The following is an 18,196-nucleotide window of genomic DNA, read 5'->3' as shown; positions in this document are numbered from 1 at the left end:
GTGTGTTCTATGGAGATTGGGAAAAGTCCCTCGCATAGTGACACATATGCACCCCTATTCTGAGTTTCCCAGCTGCAACGATAACGTTATTCCTGGTGCTGGTTTTTGGTCCTGGATCAGACATGAATACAATGACCTAGGCCTCTCTCATGGATTGCAGAGTTGCTTAGACCAGGAGAGGTGCCCAAAGTGCTACCTTCATTCGTGGTAAATGGCTACAGCCCTAACCAAAGAGTTAAATTCAGAGGAAATCAAGACCACCTGCTCTGGAGCACCAGAACTGGCGTCTGACTGCCTGACCAGATCAGAGGACCCTGTGAGAATAAGGAGAGTGCCTGAAAGGAGCAAGGTCCAGTGGAGGATCCTGGCAAGAGGACCTCCATAGCGAGGAGTGAGACAGCAGCTGTTCCCCATATGCCTGAGGCGGCTGGCGTGAAACAAAGCTTCTGTTGCACCAATCTTGGCCGTAACGATGTATGGACTAAAGTCGGAGACCCCGTATGCTAGAGGAGGCTACTGTGAAAAGCATGGGTCATTATCCTGGGGCACCGTATGTCAAGGAGGATAACCTGGGTGCATCGTGTGACCATAAGAAAGCATCGGATTTTACCTGTGCTTCCAGATACCCAACTGAAGCATCAAAAGTGACTGCCTCGATCTGCCTACTGGATCAGAGGAACTTAGTGCATCATCTGAAGGAGCACCACGGATGAGCAGCCACCTGACCTGCAGTGACAAGACTGCTGGCAGACACGTCAGTCCACTGAGATGCCGGCATGCTGAACGCTCCCAGGGTTTTCCGTATTGCAACACCAGTGGTAGCCAGTAAGACTTATCACTGGCCTGGAGAGCCAAGCAGAAATTTGCTCTGCCTCCAAGTGCTATAGTGTTGGAACACTGTGACTTCTAAACAGCCACAGTGGGACTTCTAAGACTTGAACTCTTAGCATAGCCTATGCTGAATGTTGCCTATTGTAAAGAGGAAGTAACCGTTCCTAGTAGTCAGAGAAGTGGAAGTGGGACTTAGGGCTCTGCCCGGACAGTGCAACAGTGGCAGCCTTAGAAGGGGTGTGTATATTGTTTGTGGAGGTCGTATTTCCATTCGTATTTGTATAAAAGTATAACATTTTCATAAAAGCTAGTATTGTGCTGGACATTCGATTTCTGGGGCTGTTGGGCTTATTTTGAGTCTGGTCTGAAGCCGGTTTTAATCGTAGACCTTCCTCACAGAGAAGTCTTGGACTACTCGATCTATGTACAGAGAGTCACATGCTGAAGGGATACTGGACCCAGTGTCTCATAGTAGGTAGGACCCTGGGACATCAGGAGTTAAAGGCCACAACCACCAAGGTTTGGCCCAGTAATTGCTGCTTGCCCTATAGCCCCCTGAAAGGGGATTTGATATTATTATTTTTTTTATAAATAAAGGGAGTTTTGCGCTATCCCTGGTCTAAAACCAATGATGGACCACTTAATGCCACAAGGAGCTCATATCTCTCAGAAACTGTCCACTTCTGATCTACATCTCCCACTAAAAGTCATTCACATTTCTGGTGGCTGCCTGACTCGCCTACACCCAAAGCAGTTTTTTTAACTCTTTATTTAAACTCCAAGCTCAGCATACAAAGTCCTGAAAACATATATACAACTTTGCACTCTCGAGTTTAGATTTGGATATATAAATCGGATGGTGCTTTTACAGCTCGTATACATTCCATAAAAAGTCAGATGACTCAGCACAATGGATATGAAAAGGACAACATCGCCCATTCGTCTTTAGCACTCACCTTTGGTCATGATGCCCTATATGCACAACATGCTACCCACATTTTTTCCCCACCGTCTGGGACAACCCCTACTTTGTTACACCACTCTCTCCCAGCCCTTTGGCACCAGTCGAGATCCATTTCCCAGCCTTCAACGCTGGGGGGTATGCTCTCACCCCAACTGTGGACTATATTACACTTTGCCACTCCTGTCGCTAATGCCAACCAGATCCCCTGATACCTTGGCCATGTGTTCTCACCCGTTACCATCAGGAGGAGCCATTTAGGATTTAAGGAGAATGCCAACTCCACGACTCGGGACATTATCTCAGTGACCCCCCTCAATAGGAGCTGGATCCATGAGTACTCCCATAGTATGTGGACAAATGTGCCCTCTTGATCGCATCCCTGGTGTCAGAAGAGTTATTAAGGAGTTTTTTGCAGATCGTGGATATCACTTTTTCAGGTATGGGGGTCAGAACAGCCAGTCTGCCAGAGGCTTGCCTCTGGTAGCACTTCCCCCTCTCGGATATGGCATCCCAGTGCATGTCCCAGTTGGAGGTATTTATAATACTCCATCTATGCCATGTGATATTCCCGGCAAAGGGTTTCGAAACCCATCCTAGCCTGGCCCCTCCAAATGTCACATAATTATTCCAATTCTTTCATTGCCCATCCCGCAAAACCGTCCAGGCCTCCAACCTCACTGTACTATAATGGAGTCCTACAAGCGAGCTGACCGGCACAGCCCATGTGGCCCTGAGCCTCCCTCCACACACTTAGTATGCGTCTGTAAGTCGTGTTCCCTTGTGGTACAATAAAGTACTGCCTCATACCTTTCAGTACCCATGGCCTCTCAATCAATGCGTTACGTCAGCTCCTTGGTGTTAGAAAATGCCCAGTTGTGAATCACCAATAGTTGTGTCACCCAGTAATACTTTCTAATGTCAGGAATTGCTAGGCCTCTGTAATAGACCCCTCGTTGTAATTGTTTGAGTACTACTCGTAGGGTTCCGACTCCTCATAAGAGTAGTCTGACCTTGTGTTCCACCTGTTTGAAGAACTTAGGGAGGACAGGAAATGGGGTATTCTGGAGCACATATAGAAGGCACAGGGGGCACATCATTTTATAGAGGGCTGTCCTCTTCATGATAGACAGTGGCAGGCCTTGCCAGTGAGCCATATCACTCCAGAGTCTGTCCAATTGAGGCAGTAGGTTACTGTTCAAGAATTCCCGGGGGTCACTCATGACGTATATGCTGAGGTACTGGGAGCCCCCCAGCACCATAGTCACCACACAGTCAGAATGAATTTGCTGTAACGCCCCCACCAGGGGAAAGATCAGTGACTTGCTCCAATTGATCCAGTAGCCTGAATAACTACAGCAAAGTTTGAAGTCCTGAAATATGTGAGCTACCGATTGATGTGGTTGTGTAGCGTGCAAGAGGATATCATCTGCATATTGGGAGTTGTGTTTCTCCTAGCCTCCTGCTCATTGAATTCCTTTGATCAATGGGTCTTGACGTATCCAGGCTGCACAAGGTTCCAGCGCCAATGCAAAGATCACAGGTGAGAGGGGGCAACCCTGTTGGGTGCCCATTTACAGGGTGAAGGCGCTGGAGGGTTCCCAATTGACCCGTAACCTTGCCAGTGGGGTCTAATAGAGTCTGGCCCAGCCTAGGAACTTTGGCCCAAACCCTAATCTGCTCAATGCAGCAAAGAGGTATGGCCACTCCATGCTATCAAATGCCATTTTTACATCCAAGGAAACCAGTATCTCCTGTTCTGTTTGAGGTAATTCTATCATATGAAGGACTCCCTATAGGCACCGCAAGTTGAGTCTAGTGCTTCTATTTGGAATAAAGCCAGATTGGTCAGGGTGTGTGATGGAGGTGATAACCCCGCAAAGCCTAGTAGGCAGTGCATTGGCCAAAGCATTGGCTTACACATTCAGGAGGGAGATCGGACAGTAGGAAACACAGTCAGGCAGGGACGTCCCCATTTCTATGTATGACTACTATGGTCGAAATCCACTGATCGCCTGGCAGGGAACCCTCCTCGAGTGATGCCTTAAACATGTCCAACATGGGCTGGGCGAGCTCGTCTGTGAGTCCCCTATATAGTTTCACTGGCAAATTGTCTGTCCCCGCTGCCTTCCCAGTTTGCCAGTTCCTCTATAGTCAGATCTGCCTCCAGGGTCTCCCTGGTCTCCTCATATAGATTCTTAAGGGGAATATTTCCCAAGAAGTCTACACAGTTCTGGTGGTCACCGAGCTATATAGGTCTTCATAATATGTTGCAAAGGTGGCTGCTTTAGGTGTGTTGGATGTCTGCTGTACATGTCTCCTTCCCCCTTGTGGTGGCACCTGTCATTCTATTCATATTCGCCTCCATCACCTTGTTCAGATCACCAACCAAAATTAGGGTATCCACTGGCATGGCCAGAATCATCTCTTTAACAGATGGCAGCCTGGCCCCATAAAGCTGCAGAGGGACATATAGGGAGCAAATATTTAGGGTGACACCCTCCCATGTACCAGATACAGCCACATAGTGGCAAAAGGTTTGTGCCATATATAATGAGTACTAAGGAGCAAGGATTTCTTGGTCAATATCCCTGTAATCTGCATGTCTAACCAGCATGTGCTAGTAGCTTGTAACCAAACCTATCAAGGGCCTAATAATGGTTTGCCCATAGGTGGGCCTCCTGCAGCAAGACTATATCAGGGGAATGTCTCTGTAAATACTGGAGTACTAATGTGCGTTTAATCTTTTTCCCTAACCCATTGACATTCCAAGACCAGATATTCATAGTCCGCTGCATGTGCCCCGCCATTGGTGTATCGGTGCTTTATGGGTGTGTGCCTCTTGTGACAGCCGGCTCTATGGAGGAGCACTGGTCTTCTAGTGGCTCCTTTCTGCCCATACTATCCCAAGCAGCAACACAGCACCTCTTTTGGCGGCAGAGTCTTGGGATTGCGCTATCAGTCTCCGGGCTCACTGCCAGTTAGGAAGCCTGTTTTGTGTGGCATAGGTCCAGGTGGGTCTCCTGTGTCCCCTAGACAGCAGCGCTCAACAGATTTTGGGGGAATTTCTCTGACGGCTCAGCACTCACTTAGTGTGTGGCCATCTTCAGCGATGCTTGGCCACGCCGACCCAAAGCATTTCTTGAGTTGCACCATTGCACACCTGCTATATTTCTCTGGTAAGCCCGCTGGCACTCCAACAACCTTCCCCACACTATAGGGCCCCTCCTAGCCACCTACAATTGCTAGCTGCCTTCCCAGGCTCCTACCAGAATTTGCGGTATGGTTCAGCTTTCTATAATGCCACTTCCTGCTCCATGATGTTTCATGCAAGGACATTCTGAAGAAGGAAATAGTATAAGGAAGTGGGGAATATATAGTCAACAAAATTGGAAACTCTGCCTGACCCCTAGGAGTCTAAAGGTTTTCCAAATGAATGTGCTCCTGCTTTGTTCAATGTGTCTGATTCAAATCCTTCCAGGCCGCTTGTTGATAATACTAAGAATAAAGTGTTTTAGTTTTTGTGAAAGTTCTGATTTAGCTCCCTTGCGAGAACCATGCATATGCAAACTTTGAAATGCAAATTCACTTACTCTTTGGCTGTTTTTTGAATGAGTGCAAAACATAAGCAAATTGTGAACTTTTACTTGTGAAAAATACATTTTTTTTTATGTTATTAAGATTGTTTTAATTACTTATTTTCTCCCATGCTCACTTGGGCACATGTGCCCTTATCGTTTAAATTGACCACATTTTAACCATGATACTCCGCTAAGTGGATTGTGTGTCAAATGTGGAAATCCTTTCTACTTCCTGTCTGTATGAGAGCCTGGAGCGAGAGACCAGAGTGGTATGACACCGTGTCAGACCCTGGCCCCCAAAGGTTCTGTGACTTAGCGCCACGTACTTCACACGGGGAGGGCCGTGTCATTACCTCACAGTAAAGCCTGCTGGACGTCAAAAATTATTAAAAAGACTGCAAGGAAACTCCACTCTGGCTACCTGGTTTTGTCAAAAGCTTGCGTTAAAACTAAATCTAACCATTTGAGGAATAATTTGACCGATTAAAGTGCTAAAGGGCAAGAATCAGATTTTATCTTTTTGGGATAAAGAGAAAATGACCCTAGCTGACCTTAATCGTAATCTGGAAAACCCTACTGTACCGATGGCTAATAGCTCTCCCCTGAGCACTCTTTCCCAGCATTTATATCAATAGGGGAAACTGAGGTAACAACCCAGGAGGAGGCACCCTATCTTCTTAAAGAGGTTATTTCCCTCCCGGATTTCAATCAGAAGCTTAATTTAAGGTGCAGTACGCAAGAGAAGGATAATGCTCCAAAAACTATGTTCATACCAATATTGACAACTGGTCTGATATTTTAGTTGTACCCCATCGGAGCTGTCCAAGGTAATCTCTCAAATGTCCACAGCTCCAGATCTGGAACTAATTGGGAACCTGTCATGTACTCTTCCAGGACAAGTGTTACAAGATTCATCCACTTGGAGAGAATATTATCTTCCATCCTAACTCTAAGAGAAATTCACATTCTGACTCTACTCAAGAGACAGTTGCCTCAATCTTGAAGGTACTAACTAGTACAAAAGAAGATAGGGAAAAATCTAACCAGGGTTTCCATCCGCAAACCAAATGAACCATGGAAAATTGGGAGCCCACTGTCAAAGGGCGACTAATGGGTTGCCTACAGAGGATGAGATTAATCTGACCTTGACCCTAAGACAAAGCAGGTAAACATGTTAAGGTGACCTTGGATATCCCCAAAAAGAGATGCAAGGTGTAAATTCGCACACTTTCAATAAAACACCTTTTCGACCTTTGCTCAGTGGACTCTGTGATAACTGGATCTCATGTGAAAATTCCAAACTCTGAGTCCGAAATATTTCCCATCTTCAAGACAAAAACCCAGCCCGAGCCAAGTGTGATCGTCCCCCTAGCATCTGTGCAACCAAAGGGCAAAGGTAAAACAACAAAAAAATCAGAGGGGAAGAAAAAATGTAGCCTGAAAATCTTTAAAAAATAAAATAAAATAAAAAAGGGAGGTCCCAAAAAATATTTCCTTTTGAGAAGCAAGGAACTCCTTTCGAAGGATTGAGACATTAAACTCGAGCAACCGGCAGGAGGGACCTAGCCCTGAATCATCAGCTCCATCAATTATCTCCTCCGTGGTGAGGAATGATCCTAGCATAATGCTAATGTACTCCTCCCCTTTAATTATTTCTCATCCCTCCACACTCAAACCAGCTGCTGTACCATTTGTGAAAACATGTAAGGTGAAAGCAGCATCTGTCCCATTTCCCCTGTTGCCTCTTTGCCAACATCCCTATGTTATATTTTGTTCCCTTCCCTTACATGCTTTGATACATTAAGAACTTGAGTTAAAATTCAAAGCAGTGATATTTCATTGGTTTCCTTGACCCTTATTTTGCCAGGGATAAATACATGGGTAATTTTTCATTATAAAATTGTTGCGAATATGGTACTGTAAGTTTCCATAGGAATTAATGATAGACGCGTGACCTATGAGAAAAGTGTCAACCCCAATTCCGATTGTTTAGACGATGAGATTCAAAAATGGAAGTGGTTGGCAGGTGCATTAAATAGTGTTTGATCACCAGTACCCGCAGCACTGCATTTCAATTAGCAATGAATTAAAAGTAGTTTCCTGGAATGTGGCAGGTATCAAAAAGGCATAGAGAAACTGCAATTTTTTGATTGATTGAAATACCGATATAATCTGCTTCCCGGAAACCTGGTGTCTCACCAAGCTCCAGTGTGATGGTTATTTCTCATTAGAATGCAAATTCACCCCATCAAGAAAAGGGCATGCAAACGGAGGGATAGCTATTCATCGAACTAATAAGATTATTTGGAAATATGAGAGTTTCAAGGACTCCTCAAATCTTTTCCTAGGAGTAATGCTATTCCCTAATGATGGGGGGAATTTATCAGTCCCCATTTTACTCTTGAATGCCTATATTCCACCTGATTCCTGTTATAATAATCTCTTGCATAATGTATTCGCTTTTATTAAACATGTCATAGATAAGGAGAATGGCCTCCAAATAATCTTGGTTGGAGACCTAATTTACACATTTTCCAAACTTGCTATTAATCTATTTCGAGAGGTAGAAAAAGAGAAAGTTACACTTATTCCTCCTCTGTTTTTCCAACCAAATCTAGAATTGATAAGAGAGAGAAGATCCTTCTAGATCCATTGAAGAAAAATGACTGTCTCATAGCTAATGGGAGATTACTCACTGACTCCCCTGTTCAGTATACCCATAAATCCTTGATGGGGGGGGGGGGGCAGTTTTAGATTATTTCATTGCTGTGAAAACTTCTTTCCATTTGTTAGGTGATTTGATAATAATAGACTCTATCCTCAGTGATCATAGTTTGCTTGTATTCTCCTTAGAGACAAATACAACACCAGTTGGGTCATGGAAATTTGATGGGGCTATTTCAAAATTCAATTAAAAAAACTCAGGTGGAACCAATGAGATCCCAGAATGATAACTATCTTAAAATATCTATTAGAGAAAGCAGTTAATGATCCTGGGGTAGATGTATCAAGCTTTTTTCTTGTCGCAAACGCTGCGATTCGCAAAATAGCAGCGTTTGCGACAAGAAAAATGGGAAATGAGATGTATCATGCAAAAAGTTAGCAATATTAAGGAATCGCAAATTTTGCGATTCTTTAACATTGCGCAAGCATTTAAGAAATCGCAAATTGCGAATAATTTCACATTCATTCCAATGGGCCTCCTGGAAATTATTCCTTATTTGCGATTAGCAATTTGCTAATCGCAATTAAGGAATTTTAATAAATCGCTAAAAAATAGCAAATTTCTACATACATGCCATTTTTCAATTCCCAAATAGCGATTCCTTAAAAATCGCTATTTGGAAATCGCAAAAGGGTATGTTGAAACATCTAGCCCCTTGTCTCTTAGGAGGCTGATGTTCTCCAGTCATTTAATCAGTTCATGAAGCAGTTTGTAATAAACTCTCTCTGGAGGCTGATCAAACCCCCAATTCATTGAAATCATTTTCCTCTTCTTCAGCCGAATAAATACATTGGTCCAGTCACTTGTCTCTCTTGAAAAGGCACATAAGTCACCCAATGGCAAGCTTAAAAAACCCAAAGTCTAGACCACAGGTGGATAGATTTAGGAGCGGCAGCTTTCAAGAATCATATGAGAAGCTTCTGGGAAATAATTGTGGATTGTTGCTGGACAAGAGCTAGGTCTTCCCCTTCTCCAATTAGAGAAGATAGCTGGGTCGGCTTCTTTTCTGCACTATATGGAATATCACATGCCGACCCATATTTCTCCTACATAGATTGACAGTAATTTGCATGCAAACTACCACCAGATTGCCCTATTAGATGCAGTGGTTACAGAATTTTCCAGATGTCTGTTGGCTCAGCTTAAGTCGCGGGTGGTGGGCAATAAAATAATCCCGCTAGAGCAGAGAGGTTTTAGGAAAAAGCATGGGACCTTAGATAACATAGCTGCATTACAATTAATTAATGAGAAGTATGGGATTACTAGAGGTTGTCCGTTATAGGCCGCATTCATAGACTTCCGCACGGCTTTTGATAAAGTGGATCATCCAGTGCCGTGGAAGAAGATGTCGGACCTCGGCATTCCTGGAACTTTATTGCACCCAATTATTGCCCTCCACTCTGTCACATAGTGCCAAGTTTAATTAGGTGGTGATCGAGGACTCTCCAGGACGAACCCAACACAAAAATGATTAAAGCAGGAGTATCTCCTCGCTCCACTGCTTTTCTCTCAATAGATCTCAGACCTGCCTGAACCCTCTCACAAATTGTGGGTTTACCACCTAATACTGGCGAAAGCCAATTTCATGTCTTCAGTATGCAGATGACTTGGTGATCTTACCCCTAAAGTTCTTAAAAGCCTATTACGGGCATTGCAACTAAGGGTGGTAGGTGGACTCGGCTAAGCTGTAAGTTTACGGAGTTTTGTCCACTCTGCGCTCCGCTCAGAGCGTGGAGTTCAGCAAAAACTCTGCTGACCGCCACTGAGTAGCAAAGTTTGCCACCACACACTGTACACCCTTAATTTTGAGTATCTGGTCAGCCTCATAATTATTCATGAGTCATCGAATAAGTGGCTTTTAAACACTATGCCCGTGCACCACGGGGTAATGTACAAGAGAGCAGGTGCACTGCTCCCTGCCACTAATGATTGATAGAACCTAGGCGAAAAGGAAGCAAGAGGACAACCTGGGGGAGGGGAGTGTCATCAGTTTACAACAAACTATTGCCCTCAGCATCAGCCCCAGAGAAGAAAAGCCTGCTGACTTGAGCCTTTTCAATCGTTTCTCTGACTCTTGACAGGTGCAGGAGCCCACACACTTATTACCCCTGGGCCCTGACACCTCTGCTTGCAATGAACACTTCTGTGTCAGGAGGGACAGTGAGAGGGCAAGTGCAACTACAACTGGGTACTGCAGGCAACATCCAATCTGAAGTCACAGTTTTTCGAACATCAAGGCATCTCAGCAACTGGATTGCAAATAGGGTTCAGCTGTGTAAACGCATGGATCAACAGGAGGGAGAAGGCTGCTGCGCTTCTAGCCATCAGGGAGATGGTTCCATAGTCTAGCGGCTGGCACATGACCGCTGAAGCCCTTGTTGCTGCTGTATGTGACAACTTTATTGGAAGAGGAGACCTGAAAGATTTCCTGGATAGGTAATGCACAGCAGCCTCCTCCCTTCCATTGGTCTTTGCGTTTTACAGCTCATTTGGGTGCTAGGGTGTGTGACGGGTGCTTGCAATGAGTGCAGTCCAGCCTCCTGCACCCCAGGCTCTGTTGACTCTGTGTGTGCACAGTGAGTCCTCCTGTGTGACCCCGTGACCCCTTGAGTGCTGTTCCCCAGACCTGCGCACTCATGGTGCGTTTGACCCTGCCTGTCTCTGCTGATAGGGGTTCTTTCATCCGTCTGGGGGTACCGTTCAGAGTCCTCTCCTCTTGCAGTGATCAGCCCGTATCCTGAGGCGGCATGCACCAACCCCATGTCACCAGGATGCTGGCTGCATGGGATGCTTCTGGGTACTACTGTCCTGTCCCTGTCCTGGGTCATGAAGGGGCAGCAGCTTTGACAACTGGGAGCCAGTGAGCTTTGGACTGCTCTGGTACTTACCACACACCCGAAGTAGTGCTACACTTTTGGGAGGCTGGCAAGCTTCAAATGAATTCCATGACCGTCCGGCTCCTGGCAGGTAGGCAGAATGCTAGGTACATCCTATTCTGTATGAATATGGGATGGAGTGCAGTCCGTGCCTGTACAGTGCCAAGTGTATGCACGCTGCCTATACACTGCCCTATAATTAGGGGTGGGCTGGTATTCCGCATGCAAGCGGAACTCCGCTGATTTTGTCAAAAATCTGTAAGCTCCACTCACCGCTAATTGCAACACTATGCTGACACACATTATCTGTAAATGAACTCCTCTACCAGCAAATTTCTCTGCTTTCATGGTAAGAAACACACTTAATATGCTAACATTTACTTGGTATTTAGGCTCCCAAAAATTGGAAGAGGTTAAGACATTTATTTTTTGGAGGAAATTATTTGCTGTAATCTGAGCGATATTGGTCATATTTCATATAACGTGTAAGGCTCAGTCTCAGGCTAACGGACTGGGAGCATTCTATAAGGGTACAGGTAGAAGATACTTCTCTTGTATTATCTGAGCAAAATCTCCACGACTTTATTGTATGCAGTGAAGTTCACAAATTTAACTAGATGGGCCTTTTTGAATAAAGTAGAGGGGCAGATTCTGAGAAGACTTATTTCTTGCAATACCTTAGCATCATTGGCAGCCCTAAGGGTGGAATTGGGAATTAAAAGAACTTATGTCCAAGGTTTGGCGGGTGTTGTCCAGTGGGCTTTCTGCCTTGAGATACCATAAGCAATATATGAGAAAGGACACTGTTGTGGAGAAAAAAGAAAAAACCTTCATTGTACAGGAAATACAAATATGCCATAGACCAACATGGGCTTGATCAAAGTTCAGTGCTTTCTCTTCCCGCCTTCAAACTAAAGGCCTGCTTAAAATAAGTGTCACTGGCTTTAAGTTTTTACTTGGACAACGAGGCTTATGGTAAGAAAAGGGGCTATCAAAGGGTAAAAGTTACCATTGTAATAATAAAAATCCAACCATATGTGACATGGAATATGTCACAAGAGGTTGGATGTTTCTGGACATTACTGCGATTGCCTATTTTGCCTTTGAATTGTCTAACATCCAAATAGTATGGAACTTTTGAAATTTGCAATTTTTGTCAGAATGGCTTTCAAGATCTGTAGCATATTTTATTTGTTTGCTATCTCCTTAAATTGCATTGCGGTAAGTGGTTGCGATCTAGCTTTCTGAAATTGTCCGTACGATCTTTCTTGGAAGCCCTACAACATTTGTTTAATCTCCGTATTAAATTGTTCTGCTGGCAAATGTTTTACTTTTTTTAAAAATGCTTTTTAAACTAATACTGATTTTAGTATCGTTTAGCTACGTTATTAATTTGTATATCTTAATGAATGTTATCAACTCTTTTCAATGATTCGAGGAAAGATGTTCTTTGTTTTAACTTGAATTAAATTGTTTTGTGTGGACCACCTCTGAGTTTCAAATCATGAATAAAATGTAACTTGATACTATGCTGCAATTTATTCTTTTGTTTATTTTTTTCTGTTTCTTTAAAAATATATACCGATTTAGTGAAAAATGTTCGGATTAATTGGAATACTGTGACAAAATGGTGTTAAATAATCTGTTTGGAGCTATATTTAGAATCTGACGGATTTGTCATAACTTGTGAATAGAACTGAGAACTGTTGAAAAAAAATATGGGCACTTTATCTTCTGATGTTTTGTATCTCTCAGGTTAACCTAGGACTGTAATATATTACTATACTACATAGCTATCACTGGAAATTATTTCATATAAGTTCTGAAATGCATAACACATTAATACTCATCAACTATAAAAGCTACGTCTAAATCTGTATGCTAAAATCGACTTTTTTTTTGTTTCAAAAAGTAAGTTTATTGAGAAAACAAGTGTTACAGTACAATATAGTATGAGGGGTGTAAAGAAACAAAGGGGAACATAAAAGTTAAAAGTATCAAGTAAGCATATCTAGGTTGGAATGAAAAAGCAGAAAAATATCAATATAACTATTAAGCATTGCATTGCATATAACAACCATATAGCAACATAGCATTAGTCAAAATATAACAACATATTATATAATATTAATATCTAAGATATGGAATATCATGGAGGTCAAGCAACTTCATGTTGAGCAGGAGTTAAAGAAAAAGAGCGTTTAGCACTGGATCAATGAATGATGTAACAGGTGACCATGTATTGAGGCGTTTCATGGCTAGATGGATGGGATGAATACATGCTGTATCCAATCTGTGATAATAACACACTGCATACTACCAAACTTGGAAGGACAGATTAGGAAAATCCTTCCAATATTTTGTAATCTGATGAAAGGCAATTGCTAACAGTAAGTCTATGATCTTTGTATTAGAAGCATGATCCTCCCAGATAGGAGATAAACTACCCAAGAATAAGTGTGTGATAGAAAGAGGAAAATCGAGTTGAAGATAGAGTTAATTTGAGACCAGACAGATGTCCAGAAGTTATGTATGTATGAGCAAGTAAAAAGCAGGTGTTTTAAGTCAGCTAGTGGAGAGGAGCAGAACCAACAGGTGTCTGGTATTGTGACATGTCGCCTATGTAGTACAACTGGGTGTAACAAGATCCTGTTGTAGATAAAGAATAAAGTTCGTGTAACATTTGTGTAACATTTGCCGCTCGAGAAGTTTTCCTAATTTTGAACCATATTTTATTCCACAGAGAAGATGGCCAATCAACCCCAAGGTCTTCTTCCCATGAAAGTTAAACTTTGGTCTTTACTCTAACAAGCTATAAGGATCGTAAATGGATATGAATATTGGAAGCTTTAGGACAGGAAAATAGAAAGGCACACTAGCCGTTAACCGGGGTAGTTTTCGGATGAATTAGGATTTGAGTATATGCATTTGAAAGAGCTTGTGAAAGTATGTTATATTTGGATTGGAAGGAAGGGGCCAAATGAAAAAGTTGACTGGCGTCAGAAAAAGGCAAGATCTTATTTTGAGAAAATAGTTGGTCTGTCCAGATTAAGCCTTTGTTTCTCCAAGATTTAAAATGGATGTGTTGTGCCAGAGAGAGGAGTTAAAGAAGGTGTGTAGATCGATAGGAGATGGGGTTGGAGAAAAACCCAGAAGTTTACAAGTGTATTTGAGAAAAGGAGTGGAAAAAGATGGTGGTCTACGGGTAAATGAGAGAAATTCCATAAAAGAGAAAGGGGAAAGAAAGGAACGTTCAAGTACTACCCACAAAGGACATTCCAGTGAAGTGTCTGAGAGCCATTCGGAAGCCGGGTGAAGTAGGAAGGTTCTATGATAAGTGGGGAAATCTGGATAATTAACTTCGCCCTCTGCTTTACGTTTTGTGAACAAGGACATACAAGATGATTTTTTGTTCCACAGAAATGATGATAATATAGAGTTAATTTTTGTAAAAGAATAGGGACAGGGATATTAGAAATGGTGAATAAAACTAATGGAAGCAGCATCATTTTAATAGTATCTAGGCAACCCCACCATCAGAGATATAAAGGGTGCCATCTAGTGGTCAGAGAGGAAATATAAATTTTTTGTAAACATTTCTCCATGCAAAGAGATATCGTTGTTGAAAGTAAAGGGGTAAAGTGAAGGCACAAATATTTAATATGATGTGGGTTCCAAGCAAAGTTGGAAGAGCTAAAATCATCTTTGAATGTTTATTTTGTTAGATTTAGTATTTCACACTTATCCCGATTGAGCTTATAACCAGAGACAGAGGCAAAGAATTCCACTTCCTGTAAGAAGGTAGGGACAGAAGATTGAGGTTCGGAAAGAAATAATAAGATGTCAGCATAAGCTGCTGATCTAAATTGGGCGTCTTTAGTTTCAAATCCCTTTATATCCACATTTGGCGAATCCTAGACAAAAAAGGTTCCAGGGCTAGATTAAAGAGGAAGGGGGATAATGACAACCTTGAAGTACCCCTCTTTTTAGTTCAAAATAGGGAGAGGAAGAACCATTCACAAAAACTTCTGCTCGTGGATTAGAATATAGAATAGAAATCAGGGAAATAATTTTGGAACCAAAACCGAACCATTTCAATGTCTGAAAGAGGTACAACCAATTTACTTGATCAAACGCCTTCTCGGCATCCAATGCTATTGCAGCTAATGAGTGGGATAAGTGTGGGGTTTTTGATAAAATATCAAAGAATAATTGGTTGCTGTCAGAAAGGAGACGGCTTTTAACAAAACCAGATTGTTCTGCGCCCAGTAATTGGGGGGGAAAGGATTCAAGACGAATAGCTAGTGCTTTAGAAAAAGATTTATAATCAATATTTACGAGAGAGATGGGTCTATAGTTCTTGCAATATTTCAAATCCCTCCCATCTTTAGGTATTAAACATATTAGAGTTTCTAAAAAGGACCCTGAAGATTCTCCTGACTCTGTAAAAAGATTTAAGAAATTGAGTAGTTTAGGAAGAAAGATAGGAGCAAAGTGGTAAAAAAATTCAACTGTAAATCCATCAGGTCCCGGAGCTTTGTCTTTCTTAAGTGACTGTAAAGCACTGAGAAGCTCTTGTTGCGATAAATCAGCTTCTAAGGGGGTAAAATCTATTTGAGTATTATAAGATTTAAGGATACCTGATAGAAATTGTATAAAATCAGATTCTAAGGGTGTGGTCTCAGGAGAGTATAGTGATTTATAAAATCTCTGGATCTTTAGTGCACAATGTGTTATGTTCATTGTAAACAGCATCAATATCAAACTTATTATGTTTAGTTTTTAAGTAATTTGCCAAGAGTTTGCCAGCCTTATTCTGACCACCATAGAACTTTGCGCTTGATTTCAGCAGATATAATGAGGCATTGTCTGTAAATTCCTTGTTAAATTGAAATTTTGCCTTAATAAGTTGTGAGAGACAGTTTTTAGATTTTGAGGAGAAATATGAGTCTTCCAGCTTCTTTATCTCAGCCAAACGATCACTGGTAACCTTACGGGCATTTTTATGTTTTTGATGGAGACAAAAGCAATGATGAAGTCTCTGGCAGCTGCTTTGAATGCTCCCAAATTACGGAAAAATTAAGAGTATCGGTTTGGTTTATAGAAAAGATTTCATTAAAAAAGGAAACAAAAGAAGAGTAAAAATTTGGATCTAGAAGAAGTGAGTTATTAAATTGCCATCTTCTTGGTAAATTAGACTTTGAAACTATGTCCAATTGAATGGAAATGGGAGCATGGTCTGAGATCAGAATAGAGCCAATTTCAGCGCTTCTTAGATTTTGGGATATGTTGTGAGAAACCAAAAATAATCCAATCTGTATTGAGTATAGTGGGCTGGGGAGAAAAACCATATATTCTCTAGTAGTGAAAATACACGTTAAAAAATCGACTTTAATACTGCAAATACGGCAGTCTAATACAGCAAATAGGCAATGGTCTAAAATGACAGGGAAAATCATTCCAATAGAATGCAGGCTGACAGAAAGCACTGGGCGAGAATGAAGGCATCAAAATAATTTGTATGGGGACATCTCCCACGCATTATGCACGCACGCAGGTCACTTCGTTTCCAAGGTGTATAAACTGTTGCTACCGTTGCCCAGGAAATCGCACAAAACTGTGGAAGCAAGATGGGAAGCGGAACCGAATTCCACAGGAATAGAGTTTGACTGGGAATTGATTCATAAGTCAGCACTTGCCCACAAAGTATCACCCATCCTATTCCAGACGAAGTATATGCTCCTGAATAGGTCGTTCTGGACTCCGGAAAAGCTATTTAAATGTAAATTACGTGACTCTCCGGAGTGCTGGAATTGTCAATCAGGGGCTGGTGATCTTCCTCACATGTTATTCAACTGTCCCTTACTAAGAGAATACTGGGAGGAAATATTTGTATGCATTCATCACGTATTTAAGATAAAACCTATAAAGGAATTTGTATATGTCATTCTAGGGGGGCTGGAACCACGACTGGCAAATGAGCAAGATCGCCAGCTTTTGGATTTAATGTTAACTTTGGCCTGTAAGGTTGTTTTATGCAAGTGGAAATGTGCTAAGGAGGTACATTTCAAGATCTGGCAGGAATGGCTGTCTTTCCTAAGAGGTGCTACTAATCAGGCGTTACAGTCTTCTACGTGGTGTCCATCCAATAGGAAGTTATGGAAATCATTAGACAAATCTTCCCTTCATTTTGAGCCGCCTTGAAGCAGTACGACCTTGTTATAGTACTTTGTGATATATGAGCGTGCACCTTCGTCCATAGGTTAGAACTATACCCGCTACATCCACACGTCGAGTGTTTGACATGTTAATCTATATCTATGAGACAAGCAAGAGTGATTTTTCTCTTATTTTTTATCATTTGTAGTTTCGGTACTGGTCTGACAATATCTGTATCAAATCACTTATGATGGAAGATTTATTGTAATGTCTTTTACTTTTGTTTTCTTACTTCAATAAAAACGATTTGAAATAAAAAAAAATAATAATAATAATTTGTATGGGGGACTAACATAATTATAATATTGATCAGGGTGAAGGAAGGCAATGAGATGTTTACGCTGATTCTCCAAAGGAATTTATATGAGGTTTTTTTCAGATTAATTCATGTAATCAGCATACCTTTCTATTAGGATTTGGTAATTCTATCTATCAAGGATTCAGAATGCTTTGTGTTGAGAAGAAGGACAGTGTCCGTGGTAAAACAAGTATTTTGAAAAATATGGAAAACACCTTAAATGAATAACCTGAGAGTGGAGAAAATGAATTAAGTAATGCACAATAATGAGATGATAAACCCAAAGCACTGCCTATGTGTGATACTGAAGTTTACTAGCATCATCTTTTATCTCATATGAACCCGCAGGTTTCCAGACCAAACAAGTCTGACTCTCTCCACCCCCCACCTAATTAGAGGCATATGAACATCTTAGCATGTAGGGGCAGAGTCTCAACTGGCCTCCATACCTGGGGTTTCTGGGGCAGTTATTTTTTCTCCATATTAGGCAGACATTAACAATTTTTAGACATTTTTCTTGGGGCATTTCGGCAAAAACAAATCTATGCTCATCAATGAATTAGATTTTTGATAAATGTTTGAAATTCCATGAAGCTCATCCATCTAACCCATCCCAGAGATTAAAAGCAACATTTAATCTAAAATTAGACCTTAACAAAATGGAATAGCAGCTTTAGCTTTTTTTGCAAAAATAAAATTGTGTAA

At 41.7% G+C, this 18,196-nt stretch overlaps 1 protein-coding gene across 2 annotated transcripts in view; it reads right to left on the bottom strand.

Annotated features, from left to right (window-relative positions):
- LOC144781426 (inverted formin-2-like) overlaps positions 1-18,196 on the bottom strand; it is a 363,383-nt gene that overhangs the window by 207,731 nt on the left and 137,456 nt on the right. The gene's annotated exons all lie outside the window — the stretch shown is intronic.

This window comes from Lissotriton helveticus, chromosome 9, assembly GCF_964261635.1.
Source record: "Lissotriton helveticus chromosome 9, aLisHel1.1, whole genome shotgun sequence".
Classification (NCBI taxonomy): domain Eukaryota; kingdom Metazoa; phylum Chordata; class Amphibia; order Caudata; family Salamandridae; genus Lissotriton; species Lissotriton helveticus.
The sequence above is the reverse complement of the archived record's forward strand: the minus strand, read 5'-3'. Positions and strand labels throughout refer to the sequence as shown.